Below are 13,303 nucleotides of genomic sequence, written 5' to 3' on the forward strand. Positions count from 1 at the left end.
GGAGTGAGGAAATGAGTCAGAGGTAATGGCTGTACCATGGACAGCAGCAGACCCCTCCCTGGACATTCTATTGTATCCTGGAGACCCCTGATTCTGTGTGATGTCATCAGTGTTGTGGCAACACCAACTGCCTGTGGGGCATCTGTTCATTGCCTACGGGTTTTGGACGCAGCCATGTTGGCAAGACTGAGCAGGCTCCTTGGGAGACAGAAAGGAGAGCATACCGAGACTAGAGGGAGGCAGAAGGAAGCTGGCCTTCAACCTCAGTGTCGCACATCAAGACATAAATGGTTCTGGGGAAAACGCAGTGAGTCCTGGGGAGGGAGTGGGGAGTTTCTTGATGGTGGAAGGCTTCAGCTTGGTTTTTCCTAGTGAGTCACAGGATCTCAGAGCTTCGTGGAGGTAATGAATCTATCCTGCTTCTCTCTGTTACTAAAGAGTAGACCTGGAGTTTAGGGTTTCTGATGCTTAGATTGGCAGAGAGCCAGTAATGGTCAACCCTGCAGCTGCTGTGCTAGGGCCCTCTGCTTTGACTCTGAGTGGGAAGGAAGGAGAGAGGGATGAATGAGGTTTCAGTTACAGCACTGAGCTTCACCCACACTGGATTTCTTTTGGTTGTGGGTCACTAATAACAGGGAGAGTAAAATCCTCTGGCCAAAGCTGGAGGATCTCAAATTTTACCTCACATCCACTTGCAGGGTAGGAACCATTGGGTATTGCTGCATGTCAGTGACCCCTAAGGTTTCTGAGTTCCTGAATCTCAATAGCCAGTCATCTTTAACTTGACTTTAACTTTAACTTGAGTACAGGAATGAGCCATCACTCTCCCTGCAAGCGTCTGTTCTTGGTGAGTGAGGGCTCACCTGTGGATGCCCTTAGGTGTCTCCAGCGTGTCCTGTCACTAGGTGATCTCACCTTTGCTAACATTATGATGGATGGAATGTATTCTGCTGAAGTTTGGGGGAAATTCTCATTATTACCCATGTGACTCATCTTTGGTCTGACGGGTTACCCGCAATCCCCATCACCCCCACACATTGTAACAGCCCTGTGGATATTTCCTGAGGTACTCAATCACTTCATGAAACTGAACTTCATTCCACATCAGCATGAGCTAATTTCTTAGTATCCTTCACTTCCCATCTTTTTGATTAGGAGGTGAAGAGCCGTTCCTTGGGAATGTTTAGAAAATGAGTCTTGACCTCCATAAATGATGAAGTATTAAATTATAATTAATTAGAGTCTAACTATCAGAGAGGTGCTGACGAGCTTCCCCTGTGTCTCAGGGAAGGCACCTGAAAAAGCCAGCTTGGCTTTTGTGAACTGGGGAAGAGACGGTTATGAGATAAGTGATGGCAGTTGGCAGTGACCCTAACAGTCCGTTCTCTGGACATTCTGCTGTATCCTAAAGAGTCGTTGGCATCTTTTTTTGAAACCAACAGTGTTGTATTCTTGGGGCACTCATTATGTATTGAAATAGGAGTGCCGGGACTGCGTCCTTCGCACCCGGCCGCCCGCACGGCTAGCTTTACCCAAAATAATTACGTGGAAACTGTATTCTTTTAAACACTGCCTGACCCTTTAGTTTCAGTTTCTTATTGGCTAGCTCTTACATATTGATCTAACCCATTTCTATTAATCTGTGTAGCCCACGAGCTGGCTTACCAGGAATGATCTTAACCTGCGTCTGCCTGGAGTGGGAGAATCATGGCAACTCCTGATTCAGCTTCTTTCTCCCAGCATTCTGTTCTGTTTTCTCCGCCTACCTAAGGGTTGGCCTATCAAATGGGTCTAGGCAGTTTCTTTATTAATAAGAAATCACTCCCACATCCATTATGTGCATATAGGGTTCACCAGAAGACACAATGGCAAGATTGAGCACACTGGTTGGCAGAGAGATCTGACTTTCAAAGGAGGAGGTTGGGGGTTGAGTTGGACCTTACAGAAATGGGGTTTAGTAGCTGGGATCTTGGAAGAGATGGTTCTATGTTGCTTCTCTGGGTTACTAAAGTGCAGACCCATAGTCAAGGATTGCTGCTAGTTAGTTTGGCAGAGATCCAGGAGTCGTCAAGGTTACAGCTGCTGTTCTGTGAGTTTCTTAATTTTATTTTGAGTGGCAAAGACCAGCAGGAGGCACAGACTAATGGGGTGTGAGAGTAGGTTGTTGCTACAACTCATCATCAGTGATTTCCATAGGTTCTGTTAGTATCTCATGGGAAATTCCCCATCTATGCACCAGGGTCTCAGACATTCAGTTACTTCTATTCCAGGCCACACTAAGAGACTGAGAGTGTCTAAGCACTGGAAACTCCAGGAATTTTTTGTATCATATCAGAAATGAGTTGATATTTCCAAAGCAGCATGGCTGGGGTGACATATGCCTTTCAGGGCCAGTGGGGCAGCAGTAGGGGCTGATACACATAGCTAGCCACAGTGAGTGGAGACAGAATCATGGCTTATGGGCTCCCAGTTTGAGGACTGTTGTCCTGATCCTTCACTATGTTCCATGCATTCACTCTTCCTTGGCCTCTTGTTCGAACTCAACATGATCTCTCCTGGTCCTGTGCCATACTACTGCATAAATTCACTAATATTTATCTACCTGCAGGGAGTCCTGGAAAAACATCAACCCCAAACTCTGTTACTGGGCAGGAGCAGCGGCTGAACAAGGTGGCTACACTGACCCTGCAGCTTCAGATGATGACCCAAGAAAGGGATGAACTTCGTGGAAGTCTCGCTAATTATACCAACAAGGATTTGAACAGCAGGTAGCCATTTTGTCTAGTTCCTGCATAACTGTCTTGACCCTACCGAGTCAACCCCAGCATTCCTCAGGTCACTGGAGGCTGCACCTCCAGAGTGTTCTGCCTAAACTAAATATCCTGAGGGCACTGAGAGGCATAGCTGAAATATGGGAAGGAGTTATATCAGGACACAGGCTGTGTGATTCCTCCAAATAAAAAGCAGAGCCTGTGGCCTGGATCAGTCTGGGGATGGGGCAATAGTTTGTGAGCCCTCAACATACATTTCATGAGGCCTTGGCAGGTGTTGGCTTGTGGACGATGCTAGGTGCTGTGAGTTTATGGTGAGTCTTTGTGCTTAACCAGCAGGTGCTTGAGTACTGGCTGCTCCTGGGAGCAGCTGGAGGGCCCTAGTCGTCTTGGTGCATCTCAGTGTGTGACTTGAGGTCTGAACTTCATCACTGCTCCTCTCTAGTCTGGTTTCTGATATTCTGAGACAATTCTGCCTGCCTACATTTATTTGGCATCCTCCATGTATGTGTGTGTGTGTCCTAGCAGTTGGGGGTCTGTGGCATGTGGTTCTTTCTGTGCCACAGTTTCCAGGTGATCCCACTAAGTTCCCTTAGGGTCAGGGAACTCCACTATGACCAGTGATGGTGCTCCTGGCCCGTGTGCTCACCTTGGCAGCCCATTGGAATCCACTGGAGACTTATATATCTATCCTTAAGTCAGGTCTGCTCACTGGAAACACTGATTTTGTGCTTTAGACATCCATGTAGCAATAGGAACCTAGGATCAAAAATCCCCGTTCTGAATACGGGAACAACATTATCATAGATTTCTGGTGGGATCAGACTTGTGACACAGGCTCCCCAGGACTTAACTATTCTATTCCTCCAGGCCCATTAATGGAACTCATGCAGCTCTAGATCACTCCCTTTGCACCCCTGATTGCTGGTCTGGGGCCACGTCAGCAAGTTTTAACAGCACCAGGTTGTCCTCGTTCATAGCTATCAGAATGTGACATTGACTGTGCTGGGGTGTTTAGGGCACAGCCTGAAATCATAGGATCATTAAGGCCAGAATTCACGGGGTTCTTTGCTCTGGGGCTATGCCCTAATACAGGCTAAATTTTGAGTTGGAGATGCTGAATATGGAGCATAAGAAAGTGATGTTGGATCTACAGAGATTCCCCATGGAGATGAGAGAGGCCTTGTACAAGTGCAAGGAGTTGACTGAGAAAACTGTCTCTTACAGGTGAGTGACTGACTTCACTGGGACTCTATTCCTTGGCAGTGACTGCTTTTGCCATGTTTTTGTCTTTGAACCAAAGTGAGGACTTTCCTTTTGGCCTGTCTCCCTATAAAAAGCAGTCTGTCTTATGCTCTTGACTTGGACCTACTGGACTAGTTTTGCTAAGACTGAAGTATCTGTGAGCCCATCACAACATTGTCCTGCCAGCCTCAGGAGCCTCTAGATAGAAAATCTATTTGTACCATGATAAAGGTGTCAGGCATTTGTGGGTCTTGGGGGCACTGGTAGGGGTTTACAGAGGTGATCCCATTCTACCCATAGATAGAATATATTTCAATTGGGTCTGCTGTCCTCCCTCACAGAATGTTTGTCTTCTACCTCTCAACCTGCTGATGCTTTCCCAGTACCATGGACAGTTAAGTACATGTGGTAGGAGGCAAACCCTGCTCTCAGACGTACATGCATTTCTTTCATTGTAACAGTTTTCAAAAGCAGACTGAATCTTTCTGTAATTTGGCCATTCTCTGACATTTGACAGCCACTAGGGTATCCTGGCATGGTGACTGTGGGCTCTGGTCTAGGGCTGTCTGGGGACATGGGAGTTTGCATGGGTGATGTGGGAGATGGAGGCTAGGTAGGTCTCATGGTGTTTTTGTGATGGTTCAGCATCCTCCACAACCAGCTCCTGAGTGAGCGAACTCAGTTGAAGAAAAAAGTGAGCATGTTGAGAGAGGAGAACCGAAAGCTATGGAGGGAGCAGATTTCACTGCAAGTGGCCTGTGAGAAGGTGAAGAATCTCTATGAAAAGACCAATGAGAAGTTCTGTGAGCTATGTGATGAGGGGGATAAGGTAGGCTGCAGCAATGTGGGCAGGCTGTCCACCATCAGTAGTAATACACACACACACACACACACACACACACACACACACACACACACACACACGTGATCATCCACCCACTTTTCCAGTAGCTCACTAACATCCTGTCCAATTGTTGATTTCTGTGATTATTCCAAGACTTTCTAAGGATTTAGCATCTTGTGAGATCAATGGCTGGAAACAGCTTTGAAGGAAAAAATCCCCGTGTAAATGTCAAAGGGGAGGTTCTTGTCTACATGTTTTATCTTCTCTCATGTTTCATCAGTTCAACCTCCTTCCCTCCTCCCAGTCATTCACCCCCTGTTCCCGGACCCCGGGTCCACTCCTTCTTAATTTCCCTTCAGAAAATAGCAGTTCTCCCATGGTTATTTGATCTAATTATTAAAATAACATTAAACCTGGGCTTTGCTCATGTTTGTTACACATTCTAACAATGAGATATATCACCAAATCCTTTTAAAGTCTTGAGATATGATCACACTACATTCCAAAATTAGCTTTGAACTCACAGTGGAGTTCAGTCCAGACTTTAATGTTCAGTCCTTCTGTCTCAGTCTCTGAGTAGCTAGGATTAAGGGTTTGCATCACAAGTTCAAACTTAGTCTAAATACTTAAATTAAAATTGATGCTTAAACCAAATGTCCAAGGTCAGTAGATTATACGTTTGTGGTTTTTTTTTTTTTTTGTTTTGTTTTTTTCGAGACAGGGTTTCTCTGTGGTTTTGGAGCCTGTCCTGGAACTAGCTCTTGTAGATTAGTCTCGTCTCGAACTCACAGAGATCCGCCTGCCTCTGCCTCCCGAGTGCTGGGATTAATGGCATGCGCCACCACCGCCCGGCTTACATTTGTGTTTTTAAGACATAGGTGCTAAATTATAGTCATCTCAAAAGCATCGGTGAAAATATAATTTAAGATGCTTTATCATTAGTAGACAGTTAGCTTTAAGACGAATAACATAAAGGTAGCTTTCATTCATTTAACCATTCAAGAGTCTATGTTGGGAGTCCCATAAATGCCAGGAAGTAAGCTATACCTGCAGCAAACAGATAAGATGTCTGTCCTGAAGGAACTGATGAATATATTACCTTTAATTCATCTCTTACATCATAGCTGGTGTCTGCTCGGTGCAACCCTCCAGCTCTCATTGCGTTTGAGACCTCCAGGAGTAGAGGGTTTTCCTGCAGGAGGCAGAATCTAAGCCTTACTAAGGATCTGTCCATAAATTTTACTCTTCACAGAAAAGGCAATTTTACCTCCTTCCCACTAGCCATGGCTTATAAATCCCAGCTATAAGTGAAAAATATTATATACCATCGAATCACAGGAATTCCTGCTCCTTATTAATATTTTAGAGGAAGAAAATTTTAAGCTCTCCTTTTGGGTAGAGATTACACAGTTAATAACTCTGTTTTAAAGTGTTGTAACTCTTCAATGATTCATGTTTTTTTCATTGAGTGAACATTTCCTTTGATTGTCAATAAATTATTCTCACATACCATAGTTTTCTCTACCGCCACTTCTCTCAGCTCCTATAAACCTCTCTTTTTCCAGATCTGCTACCCTTTGTTTTCTTTCCAGAAAAGAACAGGCAAGCATGACAAAACAAGAAAAAGCCCTTCATACAGAGGCTGGACAAATCTTTCCAATAGAAGGAAAGGCATTCCAAGAGCAGACAAAAGGGTCAGAGACACTCCACACCCACTATTAGAGTCCCACCAAAACACCAATATCTATGCAGAGAACATGGTGCAGACCCATGCAGGCCCCATACAGAACTCTGTGAGCCTATGTGAGCCCTGTTTACCTGATTCAGTGGGCCATGCTCTCCTAGTGCCCTCCAGCCCATCATTCCCGCTTACTCCTAAAATCCGCACCCCCTCCCCATTTCTTCTTAAAGTTTTCCTGAGCTCCAATGGGTAGGACTGATAGAAAGTTCGAATTTAGATACTCACTTCCACACAACTGCTGCTAAAGAAAAGCTCTCTGATGAAGACCAGCAAGGCACCAATCTATGAGAATAGCAGAACATCGATAGGAATATTAGTAATCAGTTCATTGATTTTTTTTTAGTTATGTTTGCTTCTGTGCTATGTCTCTGGGCTATTTGGTCTGCAGATTTTAGCCATCTAGGGATTATAGGGCATGGACTGCCTCACCTTGCATGAGCCTCAAGTTAAGCCAGACACTGTATGGCCACTCTCTCGATTTCTGCACCAACAGTGCCCCAGCATAACTTGCAGGGAGGACAGACTGTAAGTCAAGGTTTTTGTGGCTGAGTTGATGTCATGTTTCTCTTTCTGTAACCTGCAGAGTATCATCCCATGACAAAGAGACTAGATCATATGGGTGAAGGCTCCATGCAGGCAACAGCTTGCTCTCTCTAGGTTCAATGATGTGTAGATGTTGTCCACAACAATGGGAGCCCACTGTTAGTTTTCAGAGAGCAACACTCTGTCCTACCATGAGCCGTAGCTGTATAGGGATCAAATCTCCACCAGCCAAATATTCAACTGAATGCAATCCAGTCTCAGCACTGGAAGCCTTTCTTGGCTACAGAAGATGGTCAGTTCAGACTCTGTATGTTCCACTACTAGGATTCGTCACTAGGATCCCCCATATAGATTACAGGAAGTTTTATCTGTACTAGCTTTCCATAGCAGACTCTGGGAGCCCCCCCAACTCCAACACTCTCTCTACACACTCTCTCCCTCCATCCCTCCCCCATACAGGATCCCTTTCAATTCCCACCCCACCCAACCAAAGTTTACTGGCCAAATCTAATCTATTTTCTTTTCCCAGGGAAATTCTTCTGTTTCCTCTAGTGACCTTCTCTTTACCTAACTTTTCTGGGTTGTAGAAAGTGGCTTGATTATCAATTACTTAACAACTGATGCCCACTTATAAGTAAATATATATAATATGTGTTTTTTCAGGATCTCAGATATCTCTGTCAGCTTGATTTTATTCTAGCTCCACCCATTTGCTTATCATAGCAATTGGATATCACTTTTCAAACAGCCAAGTAATATTCTCTTCTGTAAATGTACTGCCCGTTCTTTATCCATTCTTCCATTGAGGGACATCAAGGTTGTTTCCAGTTTCTGGTTATTATGAATAAAGCCAGAGTGAAGATATTTGAGCAAGTGTTCTTGTGATAGGATAGAGCATCCTTTAGATATATGTCCAAGAACGGTGTACCTAGATTTTGAGGTAAATCAGTTCCCAATTTTCTGAGGAATCGCCATGTTGATGCGATAGAGGCTGGACAACTCTGGACTCCCACTAGAAATGGAGGAGTGTTTCCTTTGCTACAAATCCACACCACCATAAGCTGTCGTTCCTGCCATTGACCTTAGCCATTCTGACAGGTGTAAGGTGGAATCTCAAAGGAGTTTTTGGTTCAAATTCCCCTGCAGGGTAAGAATGTTGATCATTTCTTTAAGTGTTTCTCAGCTATTTGTGATTCTTCTTTTTTTTCTGTTTTTATCTGTACCACGTTTCATAATTGAACGATTTGGATGGTTGATGTCTAGTCTATTGAATGCTTTGTATATTTTGGATATTAGCCCTCTGTCTGATGCGAGTTGATGCAAATCATTTCCCATTCTTTAAACCTCTATTTTCTCCTACTCATGGTGTTCCTTGCCTTTAAGTTCCCTGAGGTCCTTTATTAATTGTTGATCTTAGTGCCAGTGTCTCTTCAGAAATCATCTCCTTTGCTGGCATGTTCCAGCTATTCCTTATATTCGCTCCTGTCTGTTTTTGTGTTGAGGTCTTTCTTCATGAAAGGGTCAAAGATTTTTTTGGTATCTAGTAAGATGATCACCATATGTTTTTTTCTTCATTTCATATGGTAGATTACATTGACTAATTTTCATATGCTGAACTATCCCTAAATCTCTAGGTTAAAGACTGCTTGATCATAATAGATGATCTTTTTGAAATATTCTTGGATTTATTTGCAAGTATTTTATTGAGTACTTTTTCATCTATGTCCATTAGCGAAATTGGTCTGTAAGTATCTTTGTTGAGTCTTTCTGTGGTTTGGGTATCAAGGTAACTGCGACCTCATAAAATGATTTGGGCACTGTTTCTTCTGTTTTTATTTTGCAAACTAATTTGAGGAGTATTGCCATTAACTATTCTTTTAAAGTATGGTAGAATTCTGTGCGATAGCCATTTGACCCTGGGTTTTTTTTGTGGGGTGGAGGGAGGCTTTTAACAATGGCTTCTATTTCACTGGGGAATGTAGGTATATTTACTTATCTGATTTTAATTTAACTTTGATAAATGATTCCTATTGAGAAAATTATTCATTTCTTATAGATAATCCAGTTTGATGAAGTACATGATTTAAAGTATGTCCTTGTGATTCTCTGGATTTCCTCGGTATCCGTTGTTATGTCCCCATACGGTTTCTGATTTTATTAATTGGGATATTCTTTGCCTGTCTTTATTTAGCTTGGATGAGGGTTTATCTATCTTGTTGATTTTCTCAAAGAACCAATTCTTTCTTTCACTTATTTTTGTACAATTATCTTTATTTCTATTTTATTGGTTTAGCTGTCAGTTTGATTATTTCTTCTGGTCTAATCCTCTTGGACATATTTCCTTTTGTTCAATAGCTTTGAGGTGTTACTATTAAGTATGATATCTTCCCATTTTTAATGTAGGCACTTGGTGCTCTTAGCACTACTTTCATTGTGTCCCATAAGTTAGCGTAGGTTATGTATTCGTTTTCATTGAATTCTAGAAAGTCTTTAATTTCTTTCTTTCTTTATTTTTTGGTCCACTTTTCATTCAATATAGAGATCTTCAATTTCCATGAACTTATGTATGCTTTCCTTTCTTTAGTTGTTGATATACAGTTGTATTCTCTAATTGTCTGATAAATATCTGTTAAGTTTATTTGGTTTAAAACTTCAGTTAATCCAGAGTTTATTAATTTTTGTCTGCATGACCTGCACACTGATGACATGCACATTGGTGAGACTGAGATTATTATTGGTAATAATTTCCATATTAGCATGTGGAAATCAGTATGTGTTTTAAGCTATAGTAATGTTTATCTTAAAAATTTACTTAAGGCATAGATGTTAAGAATTGAAATGATGGCCAGGTGGTGGTGGTGCAGACTTTTAAACCCAGCTCTTGAAAAACAGAAGGAAGCAGATCTCCTTGTGCTCAAGGCCAGCCTAGTCTACAAGAGCTGGTTACAGGACAAGCTCCAAAGCTATGGAAAAACCCTGTCTCGAAAAATTAAAAAAAAAAAAATTAAAATGTTATCTTTGTGGTGTGTCCTTCCCTATGTCTTTTGATTAATTTTTGTTTGAGGTCTATTTTATTAGGTATTAAAATAGCTACACCAGCTTGTCTTTTAGGTACATTTGCTTGAAAGATTTTTGTTCCAATTCTTTACCCAGAGGTAATGTCTATAATTGATGTTGAAGTTTGTTTCTTGTATGCAGCAGAAAAATGGATCCTGTTTCTGCATCCATTCTGTCATCTGTGTATTTTTATTATGGAAATGAGACCATTGATACAGAGAAATATCAAATGATTAATTCTTGTTATTTTGCCGAATGTGTATGTTCTTGTACATGTATATCCAGAAGTGTGCCTTGAGGAGTGTGTGTGCATGTGTGTGTGTTTGAGTGTTCAACCCTCCACTAAGAACATAATCTTCTAATGAACAGAAACAGGATATATTGGTGGAAAGACAACAATCCCTGCTGAAGCTGAGGGATCTGGTCACCAAATATACAGAAATGGCAGAAAAGCTGCAGAATCCCTTCGCTGTCTCCCAGATGAGGTAGGATCCCAGGCCACGAAGAGGGAGTTATATCATGTAGTTCCCCAGTACCTGAATCTCTGTCCTATTTGGGTTCCTGGACATTTGCATGACTTTTCAGTCAAAGCCAGGGAAAGAACATCTGAGAGTATTGGGCTGGCTCAGTCAACAGAAATGTCTGCACAGGAAGCAATATGTGTTATCCTTAATCTTTCTCAATTGTGTGCACTTCTTCATTCTGAGTGCTCTCGTGTGTTCTGAGTGCATTGATCCTTCCTATGGTCGTCCCAGACCTAATAGAGGCAGTGTTAATTGTGGAAGATGGTGTCTCCTCCTGCCACTTTACTTTCCTCCAGGAGTATCACCTTTAGAGATAAAATCCTACACTTGGGCAGATTAGCATACAGCACCTTCTTATTGATTATGGGTTCTCTGCAGTTTGCATCTGCTTCCTGTAAGAAGGTTTCTCTGGAATTAAAATCACATTTAGAGTTTGACATGTTGAATCCAAGGAAGTTTCTGTGCTGAAGGAATAAGCCAGCCTTCACTGCAGTGTTGTATTTGCTCCTCTTCAGGGCCTCATACAGTTAACTTCCCAGGTTGCTCACAGTTTCCTGGCATCTGTTCAAGGCCTGTGACCCAGACATTGCTATACTGCTGTTTTTTTTCAAAAGAATGTATCTAAACTATTGGAGTAATGGGCTGTTTTTCTAGTTCACCACAGTGTGTATTTCTCAGCTCACTTTCTAGCAGTTTTAAAGGTGGAGAAAAAAAGAAACTCAGGTGCTGTCTTATCCTTGAAGAAGCAAGGAGTGAATGAGCCCAGCTCAATTATAATGCTGGATTTCCCAGTTGAGTAGAGCTGGTGAGAGCTCAAAAGCTGATAGGGCAGGTCCTTAACAGACCTGTGTCCCAGCTGTTTTCCTCCCCTAATATGAAAACCTCCAGCATGATCTGGCCACAGTCCAGGATGAGAGCCTCCTGCAGACAGACCTGCTGCAGCAGGAGCCGTGTGTGTGCCAGGCCAATGAGCCACCATTGACTCCTGTCCCGTGCAACCTTGGCCTTCATGGGGTGGGTTTTCTTCCTTAATGCTTGTTTCCCTTGTGTGGACAGTCCCTGATTTTGTCTAGGCTGTGGTCCAATGAGGCTTCCTATGCATCTGATTGCCTTTCCTTCTCTGACAGCTCCGCTTTGGAGAACTGAGGAGGCTGAAGGAAGCTTCACACATTCTCCACTCTAGCAGCAACACCTACGGAGAAGCAGACCCCTCCTTGTAGCTGTGAACAAAGGAGTAAGAAAAATCTCCACCTACTGCAGGGGACCATCACCAATCTGATTCATGTTCTGTTGGCCCACTATTCCTTGATAAAGGAAATCATGAGAAAGAAGCCTGACATTCAGAGGACCCACCAAGAATGACTCCAAATCCCGACATTGGTCAGCAGGTGGACCCTGAGTGGCGCACAGCAGCATGGGGAGGATGTGCTGCTGAGCAAGGCTTCCTCTGTCAGTTTCCTCTCCATGTCTTTAGTAAGCCGGCTGCGCCCTCCATATGTGGTGAGGACTCTCACGAGAAAGACTGTACTGATGCCGTGCTGTAGTCTGTGCACACCACAGGGAAAAGAACAGGATTCCCTCTCCTGTGAGTGCTGAGGGAGACTCCATGTCACAGGAAAGTGTTGGTGAAGACAACGCAGTACGAGACTACAGCATCCCTCAGCTGTGTTAGTCATTGATCATCTATAAAGAAAATGTCAGGGGATTCTCCAGTTTCACATCCTGGACTGCCATGTCAGTCCTGAGAAAGGGTCTATAGAGGAAGTTTGGTCACCTTTGGTGTCTTTAGGGAGCCAGATGCTCTCGATTGATTTTTTTGGATCTCGAGCTAGAGACTATTTTTAGCTTAATTGGAGCCAGGGTTCTGGTTTGGGTTTGGTTTTCATTTGTTTGGATATTTTTTTCTTTGCTTTGGTTTAAATTTTGTTGTTGGTTTTTAAATAATTTATTCTTGTTGTTTTAATAGTTGGCTAAGGCTCTACCCTGTATATACTGACTACCCTTTCTGAAGTTCCTATTGAATATAATGTGTATTTTTATGAATAAAATCAATTTTCGACACCTCAGTTTACAGCCTTTCTTGAGTCAGATGTGGGGTTGCTCTCCTGTGCCTACAGAACTCATGGGCAGAGATGGATTTCTGCACATTCCAGGAGTCTTGGTTACACAGCCGTTTCGCATCCAGGCAGGTCTACACAGGAGGGTAGTAGCTTGGATGTTGATGGCCTGACCTATTCCTGTCTTTACTACCAAGACTTTATGTTACAGTCAGATTTAAGAGAATGTCATGAAGAAGGGATCTGGAAAGAAAGGAACTCCTCATCCTGCACTACATTAGTTCTATCCTGGTGTCCAATCACGATTGCACATTGTGATCCCGGGATAGCAATCCACTGAAAGTTGCCTTTGAAATGCATGAGCAAAGGGTGCCCACAGCAGAGGGGAACTGCTGAGCTGCAAGTTTGTATTCTGGAGATGCCTTCCAACCTCTCACTCCCAAACCATGTATGTCACATGGGAAAGCTGTAGAGTAAGGGCCTGCTCCAACACTGTCATCTACTTACAGTAGGAATATTGG

This window comes from Microtus pennsylvanicus, chromosome 5 (assembly GCF_037038515.1).
Source record: "Microtus pennsylvanicus isolate mMicPen1 chromosome 5, mMicPen1.hap1, whole genome shotgun sequence".
Classification (NCBI taxonomy): Eukaryota; Metazoa; Chordata; class Mammalia; order Rodentia; family Cricetidae; genus Microtus; species Microtus pennsylvanicus.